The sequence below is a fragment of the Panthera leo genome, chromosome C1 (assembly GCF_018350215.1).
Source record: "Panthera leo isolate Ple1 chromosome C1, P.leo_Ple1_pat1.1, whole genome shotgun sequence".
Lineage (NCBI taxonomy): Eukaryota > Metazoa > Chordata > Mammalia > Carnivora > Felidae > Panthera > Panthera leo.
The window spans coordinates 8,372,159-8,381,222 of record NC_056686.1 but is presented as its reverse complement, the minus strand read 5'-3'; positions in this window follow the sequence as shown (position 1 = coordinate 8,381,222).

The window sequence follows — 9,064 nt, the reverse complement described above, 5'->3', positions numbered from 1 at the left end:
AACTGCCCCCCTACCCCTCACCCCCACTTCCCCTGATGAAAACTCTTGAGTTCTGTTTCTTTTGTCTTTCCGTCTCTGGGTCTCAGGGGCTCAAGAGGCACAGATGTTCTGCTACCTTCAATTAGCCGCTGCGAATTACTCCAGCGGTGAGCGACGGGTGTGGGCAGTTCGTCCCTGGGTGTGAGGGGTTGCCCAACTCGCAGGAAGCCCCCTCCCTTGACCACAAAATGTGGCTGTGGGAACGGTCACCTGCGCATCTGCCTTGGGCTTCCAGGGAGAGTTACGGGCTCAGGGAAGCAGCTCAAGTCAGGAAACAAGGGTCTGGGCCCCAAGGAGGCTGGGCTTCGGGCCGGGAAAGCAGGGGTCTGTCCTCGCTCTGGGGACGTCAGGATCGGAACAAGTGCAGGTGGTGAGTTAAGTCTTTGCATTTCAAAAATAAAAAGCAATCGTGCTCAGTATGGAAAATGTGGGAAAGGCAGAATAGAAGGAAGTAGAGAAGGGGATCCCTCAGCATCCGGGGACCACATCCTCACCTTTCGGAGTATTTCCTTCCAGTTTTTTTTCCCCCTCTATGCGCAATTTCAGTTTACAGGGTTGATGCTGTTCATACTGTTTTGCATCTTGCTTTTCCTTGACGTAGTCTTTTTTTTTTAAAGTTTCTTTATTTTTGAGAGGGAGAGAGAGAGACAGAGAATCCGAAGCAGGCTCCGTGTCATCAGCACAGAGCTTGACGCAGGGCTTGGGCTCACAAACCATGAGATCATGCCCTGAGCTGAAGTCGGATGTTTAACTGAGCCGCCCAGGTGTCCCTTCCCTCACTTTCTCTTACAGCCCCAAAGTAGTCTCCCACGTAGGGACGAGTTCCTTGCAAATACAATTTTTCACGGCCAGATAGTACGCCGTGGAGGGGCTGCGGCATCATTTCCCCAACCGACCCCCGCTTGCCAGGCATCGTGGCTGTTTCCGGGCTGTGAGTAGCCAAGGAAGCCAGCGGACTGGGCAGCGGGCAGGCTGGGAACCCCAGGTGTAAGGTCTCAGGTCAGCGGAGCTGTGCTCACCGGCCACCTGTAAGGCCAGGCGCCCGGCCCGAGCTGCTGTAGCTATTGTCAGACCCGTTCACCTGTGAGCAGCTTTATCTTCATTTCTGACGGATCTGCGCCGGGCCTGGGCCCTGACACTTCCTCTTTATGTCTCTCGCTCTCGGAGCCTCTCTGTCAAGTAGCTAATGAACTGTAAATAGACACTCCGGTGCTCTGGGAGGTGGGGGGGCCCTCGGAGGAGCTCACGGCTCGCAGCTGTACAGCGAAGAAGGCTTCGGGGAGGCAGGTAAGGCCCGGCCCTGCACGGGCTCCTCTCGGGGGCTGGACGGCGAGTGTCTCCGCCTGTGCTCTCCCTGCGGCTGGGCCGTGGAGGTGCTCCCCCCGCCCCGCCCCGGACAGCCTGGGCCCTCAGCTCCTCTCCCTGTTGCTCTGGAAGCCTCAGAGGGTCCCTGCCCCACCCCCTTCCTCTCCTTCCCCTCTAGCTCAGCCGTTTGGGAATCGGGTTCGTGACTAGTCTTGCTTGCCAGGAGAGCTTTTGGAAACTGCCGATCGCCAGGCTCTCCAGGATGGGGACTCAGCGGGTCATGTGGAGCCCCGCTTGATTAGATTATCATGTCCCATTGGGGGGGCGCCTGGGTGGCTCAGTCGGTTGGGCGTCCGACTTTGGCTCAGGTCATGATCTCGCAGTCCGTGGGTTCGAGCCCCGCATCGGGCTCTGTGCTGACAGCTCAGAGCCTGGAGCCTGTTTCAGGTTCTGTGTCTCCCTCTCTCTCTGACCCTCCCCCATTCATGCTCTGTCTCTCTCTGTCTCAAAAATAAATAAACGTAAAAAAAAATTAAAAAAAAAAGATTATCATGTCCCGTTGGGAACCGCTGGGTTAGGCTGGGGACACCCCCAAAGCACTGCTCGGCACTGCCTCTCAGGTTGAGCTTGGTACCGCTCGTGAGAGCAAGGAGTCCAGAGGTCACTCCACTCTGGGAGGGATGTGTCCTATAAACTCTGGTTTTAAAATCACTGACCTGATGCAGTTCCTTCACTTTATATCTGAATGAGCTAATGGCAGGGGTGAGAAGGGACTCATTCAAGGTCACTATAGCAGGGCTGAACTAGAGCAAAGCTCGCCCATTCCCCGATTCATGGCTCTGCAGCCCCGGAGGCTCCTGGCCCTACTCTTCTTCCTCAGTTCTCTAGCCCTCGTTTGGCTGTGTTTAAGGATGAGGACAGAGTGGTCCCCCCTGCTCCTGCCTGCCTCTCGTACTGTTTAGCTGACTCCTCGGGTCCCCTGCCCATCCGTGGCCAAGCTACTGCCATCCTGCAGTTTCCAAAGGCCGTTGGGTCCTGCTGAGTCCTCTGGCTGCTTCAGTTTCTAGTTGGTTCCACTAGTTGGTTCCACAAGAAGGGGGAAAAAGGCAAATGCCAAATCACCCTGCTGGTGGAGGGAGAAAATGAATAGCAGATCCCTTATCTCTGAGGTCCTTATCATGCTTGAAAATCCCCGATCTTGTCCTAGGCCCGCCTTCAGGGACTCAAGACGTGCTCCCCCACCCCGTGCTGGTTTGCCGACACATCAGGTTTGTGGCAAGCACCAGGTCCCTTGGGGGAGGTGGGGACACCGGGGTGGGGGCACGAGGGAGCAGGAGTGCCTTCCCTGGCAAGGGGGGGAATAGCTCTTCTTTTGGCCCATGGGAAGTGCTGGAAGGTGGGGGCTGGGCTCACAAAGGGGCCCGAGTGCATCATAGAATGTAGGTGCTGTGGGGGATGGGGTGGACTTTGGGCAAATGGGCTGTCAGCTCAGGCCCTGCATGTTCCCTTTGGTCCGGGGCCTCCTCTGAGGCAGGGAGGCGTGAAATGGGCCCACTGAAGGAATGGACGGCAGCTGAGAATGCTGAATGCCTGAAATGAAATATGGATGAGTCTTTTCATCCCAGTAAATTGGTGGCCGGGGCTGTGGGCGGTGCTGGCTGGAGGCCATGGGGTTTGTCTAATCTGATAATGGCCATTTTCAGTGACACTCACTCCCTCACCTCTGGTCTCTCGTTTTGTGAATTTCCAGGGGGAGGAGGGTGGGTAGGGATGGGCGCCTGGAGAGAACTGGTTCTCTGGAGCAGAGGCCCAAGGGGTTGAATAACTTTGGCTCTGAGACAGGGCCGGGTGGGGAGGGCCCTCATATCAAACCCGGGAAGCTCATTCTGTCCCCATGAGGATGGGGACGGTTCCTGCCCTGATCGCCTGTATTTCAGTGCCTAGCACAGTGCCTGCATATAGGCTCCACCAGTATTTGCCAAGTGGATGAATGAATAACCTCTGTACCCAGTCCCTTCAAGAACTTACTCTCTTTACTCTCTGCCAGGTATCGGTAACATGATTTAACGTAATCAATGCTCTTTTTTAATTTTTATTTATTTTTATTTTTTAAAAACTTTTTTAAAATGGTTATTCATTTTTGAAAGACAGAAAGAGACAGAGCACAAGCAGGGGTGGGGTGGAGAGAGAGGGGGACATAGAATCCGAAGCAGGTTCCAGGCTCTGAGCTGTCAGCACAGAGCCCTACGCTGGGCTCAAACTCACGAACTGCGAGATCATAACCTGAGCCGAAGTTGGACCCTCAACCGACTGAGCCACCCAGGCACTCTGATGCTCTTTTTTTTTTTTTTAAATTAAAGTTTATTTATTTTCAGAGAGAGAACAAGTGAGAGAGATCAGGGGAGGGGCATAGAGAGAGGGAGAGAGGGAATCCCAAGTAGGCTCCACGCTATCAGTGTGGAGCCCCATGTGGGGCTTGAACCCACAAACCGTGAGATCATGACCTGAGCCGAGATCAAGAATCGGATGCTTAGCCGACCGAGCCACACAGGAGCCCCTTAATCTATGCTCTTATGTCAGCAGACACTCTTTTATTCATTCAATCCATATTTATTGAGCACCTACTACGTGTGAGACAAAGTGCCTGTGGTCGAGAAGCTCACCCCAGTGCCAAAGGGTCCCTGCTTTCAGGGAATGTTTCAGAGGCAATTTCTTAAACTGAAGAATTAAGCTGAATGGTGGGTATGTCGGAAGCTGTGGTAGGTGGGTAGCAAGGAGATCTCTTGTTGAGGAAAGGGGAAGGGGGACTTCCAAAGTGCTACCTTGTTTGAGCCCCCCAGCAATCTGGGCCAGGAAGGGCAGGCAGGTGAGGCCCCAGCGACTCATTCCAATTTGCACTGGGATTTGGTAGCAGGGCCAGCATCCTGGCGGCGGATTGGGATTCGAAGCATCACCAGGCTGTTTCCCAATGTGCTGTGATTAGCTGGGGCTGAGAGAAGCAAAACTTTCTCCCCACGGCAGCAGCCCCAACTCTGTGATTTGCTGCAGTCCCTGGTGAACCGGAGTTGGAGAGATGTATTATAAATGTTAAGTAGGGAACACTGATGTTCCTGGGACGAAGAGAGATACTAGTCATGGAGGGTCCTTGTCACGCTTTCAGGAGTGTGGGAGGACAGAAAGGATTGACCTGGGGGTGGTCCCAGCCTGTCCCTACCCCACACGATAAAGGGGGTTCTGGCATTGTCTACTGGGTTCCTTCCACCCTGTGAGTCCCCCTCCCCACTCCAGGGAAGGCCCTCGTGTTATCAGACCAGCTCTTTGGCTTTTGGGATATGGGATCAGGGAGAATAGGACGGAACAGCTGGAAAATCTGTAGCTCAGGAGGTGGAGTCAGGACCGGGGTATTTGGCAGGAAGGAGTCACCAGGGGAGCCAAATACTGTATGGACGTAGGTGACAGGGATAAGCAAATTGGGAAGTTTCTCTGACCACGTGTCCCCTTCAAAAGGTCTGAGTTATGCAGCTGAAGAATTGAAATGATTTTAAATAACGTTTTGGTTGCTGGACTATGTGCCATCATGACACTGACCATTTGCATTGTGGTTTTAGTTAGGGTTACATGTCAGTAAGAACAAGGACAAAAATAGTACCTACCATGTACTGAAGGTTATTATCCAATATGCCCACATTTCACTTAACAACACTATTCTGCTTTTTTCTCTTTTATATTTTGAGTTTTGACCCCCTCAAGACTGCTTTTTTTTTTCCCCCTTCTGTGCTGACTAATAGAATTCCAATATTGGATCTTGAAACTGTAAGTCCTTATAGCTGCTGGCAAAAGAGATCTCAGCAAGATAAGATGTAAAAAAAAAAAAAAAAAAAAAAGGTCCCCACTTTCCCTGCAGCTATAGGAAAGCAGATTCTAGTCTGCATGAGAAATCCATCCTTGCAAATGTTATTTCTAACAAAAGAGCTTTATACGGGCACCCTGAGTTCAGAGGTGGTTGCAATCCTCCCTGGTAAACAGTTTTCACTCTTAAAGAAAACCCCCCATAATTCCAATTGATTGTCTTACTTAAAAATGTATCACCCTGGTGATAATATGTAAGTGGATATTTCCGTGTTCTGGAAGGTATTAAATACTTGTGAGCTGTCTTTGTGAAGCCAGAGGAGGGTGATGGGCACTGTCTCTTCTCCTGCATGAATGAGCGTGAACAAACCTGGCCCTGTTGGAATTTGTATTTAAACAAGGAGTTGGAGAGGCCTTGTGTCATTTCAATTAATAGGAGCAAGGTGCAGTGTCCTCTACCTGGGTTGTCTTGTTTAATCCTCCCAGCAACCCCACAAGATGGGAGCTTCTGTCATCTCTCTTTTACAGACAAGACAATGAGACACAGTGAGACTGACTAATGTGCTGGGGGACACACAGCGGGCAGGCAGCAGAGCCAGGAGTTAGAGCCAGGCTGGCTTGGAGACCACACTCTCAGCCTGGATGCTCTGTACCTGAGGGAAGGGGGTTTCATTTCTTCCTGTGGGTTGATGACTCTGGCAAGTAGTGGATGACGAAACTGGGACTGGTTGAGAATCCACGTGTTCAGAAAAGAGAAGGGTAGAGCCTCAGAAGCAGGGCAGTTTCACAGCACCTGGAAGGAATAAACACAGAAAAGAAAGAAAAGGAGGAGAATTGAGAGATTGTTCCAGAGTCAGAATCCAGGAGGCTGTAGTGAGAGCAGGGGGGTGGGAAGAGCCCAGGAATGGGCTGGAGGGGCTTGGAGAATGACTGGCCTGGGTTTGGCGGGTAAAAGGGACAGGGACCTCAAGGTCTATGTCACTGACATAATACAACTCGGGGCAGGGCACCATTTATAAGGAAAAAGAGGTGAGTGGTAAACCCTGGAATTGAACAACGGAGAGACCCCGCCTGGGGACACTTTGCTTAGAGGAGCAGCCAGCTCACCGCAAAGAAGAGGAGGGAATACACAGAAGAGCTTACTATGTGCTTTAACACTCTGCCCAAGCTAACTGGGCACCGTGAGGCCCAACACGGGAACAGACCCACGTGTACATTGTCTTTATCCTACAATCATTCCTGCCAGCGGTGAAAGTTGGTACGTTCAGAAGTGGTGGGCCCCCATAGGCAATTCTTCAGGGGTTAGATATAGTGCCTGTTTGTCTCATGTGCTTATCTGTCTGCCTTCTAATTCCTATGGGAAACAATCTCTCTAACACCACACACACACACACACACACACACACACACACACAAAGTTCCAGTTATCTTTTGTCGCATAACCTATTACACCTAGACTTTGTGGCTTAAAACAACCATTTTATTATGATCACAGATTCTGTGGGTTAGGAATTGGGAAAGGACATAGCAGGGATGCGTTGTCTTTGTTTAGAGGGTGTCTGGGGCTTTACCAAGGAGGACTCGCTATTGGGGAGGAATCATCCTGACGCGATGTCACTCACATGTCTGGTAGTGATGTTGGTTGTCCACTTTAACCTCCACTGGGGCTGTTCTAACTGAACACCCACCCTTGGCCTTTCTACATGCCCTGGGCTTCCCACAACTTGGTGGCCTTGAACTTCTTAAATGGGGGCCCAGAGCTTCAGAGGTGAGTGTCTCAAGAGACAAAAAAATAGAAGCTTCCAGTTTCCTTTCTCTTTTTATTTTTTAAAATGTTCATTTATTTTTGAGGGAGAGAGAGAGAGAGACAGCATGAGTGGGGAGGAACAGAGTGAGAGAGAGAGAGAGAGAGAGAGAGAGAGAGAGAGAGAGACAGAGACAGAATCTAAAGCAGCTCCAGGCTCTGAGCTGTCAGCACAGAACCCGAGGCAGGGCTTGAACTCATGGACTGTGGGATCATGACCTGAGCCGAAGTCAGATGTTTAATCGACTGAGCCACCCAGGCACCCCAAAGTTGCCAGTTTCTAAGGGCTGGACCTGGAAAAAGAGAAAGAATTACTTTTATTATATTCTAGTGCTCTAAGCAGCCACAAAGTCTGCCCAGATTCAAGGGGAAGGGACCAACGTGACCATGAGATGAAAGGAGTGTCAGTGTTACGTTGTAAAAGAACATGGGAGATACTGGGGGGGCCACAAATGGAAAAATACAATATACATATACTTAGTCTTGGTGTGTTCGTCAATAATGGTGTTCTTCTTGTCTGGGAGTATGAAATCTCGGGCCTGTGATGACCCTCTTGGCTAACTGGTTGGGGCAGGCCCACCTGCAGAATGACTCCAAGCAGGCATAGGCAGAGCTGAGAGTTGGAAAGAGACAGAGTTCTAACAAATTGCTTAATCCTCTGGGTAGAGTCATGCCCCCAGCCAGCTCTTGTCCAGGATTTTCATGTTTCTGGCACAACTGAAAGAATTCTTAACAATAAAGCGAGGGAGAGAGGGATGGTTGTACCACAAAAGTAGTACAAGGGCCAAGATTTTGAGCCCCAAGTCTCATTCTGTGGGGGAGAAACTTCTTCTAGATGGAGGCAGAACATCTCCCAGGGGAGAGATAGTGGGAGACTGCTTTGGGGAGGTTCCACCTCTCACAGAGTATTATCACCTCCATTCCTTCCTCTCCTCTCACCATGGCCCTAAAGAGCCCAAGAATCACAGAGATGATCTAGAAGTTGGGCAATTAAAGGTAGCTGCTTTCCATTCCTGTGATATTGAACAAGTCACTTAAATCTCTCTTAGCTTCAGTCTTCTCATCTAAAATGTGGAGATTATGGGGTAATGTGAGGATTAAATGAGATGATAATCAGGAAATCCTGAGCACAGTGCTGGGTACACTGTAAGCTCTTGATGACTAGAAACTATTACATGAGCTCTTTTGGTAGTCAAGATTCTTCTGATGTTAACACAAAGATGGAGGTCTTCGCATCTCTGAAATAGCCTCAGGTCTGCCCAGCCTTCTCTCAGTGCAGCCTGTGGAACTATTAGAAATGACAGGAGGCTCTCTTGCAGATTTATATGTATGGGTGAGCGGTAATTTCCATAACAAACACAACCACACACAGGCGGGGCACAGATACCTCCAAGGCCCAGGAGCTGCAAAGGGAACACCTACTAAATCAGGACTGGTGAATAAAGCCCAGGGTGTCTTCCTCCCCTTCCCCATGCTAATGAGCTGGTATATTCCAAATTATGAGCCCAGTGGAAGGGCCTGGCCATGATGGGATTTGCCAGTAGCTTGAAACTGAAATAGCCATACATACCCACCAGAGGCTGCATGGAGTACAGGCATCTTCGTAGTACCAGCATACCTCCTGATGATGACCAGAGAGGTTGCAGAAGAGCCAGAGCCCAGCAGGGGCTTGAAGGGGCTGGGAGAAGGGGAAGGGGATGTCTGGAGTGAGGTGAGGAAGGCTGTGCAGAAGGCACTGCTGTGAGTTCCTTCTGGAAGAGTTAGGATTTACCTGAGTGAGTTGTAATTGCATCTATGTCCTCTCTCATTCAATGTCTTGTGATCTTGAGGCCTCGGTTTTCCCATCCTGAAAAATGGGCACAATGATACATACTTACCATACTTTGGGGGGGGGGGATTTGGGGAGTACAAGAGGAGATACAAAAGAATGTGGGAAATTGAGGCCATTGCAGATTTAGAGACTTCTTGAGCTAGAAAATCATGAGGTTCAAATAAACCCCTTCATTTTGCATTTGAGAAAAGCAAGGCCCAGGGAAAGGAAAGAATTTGCCTGACATCTTCAAGTGA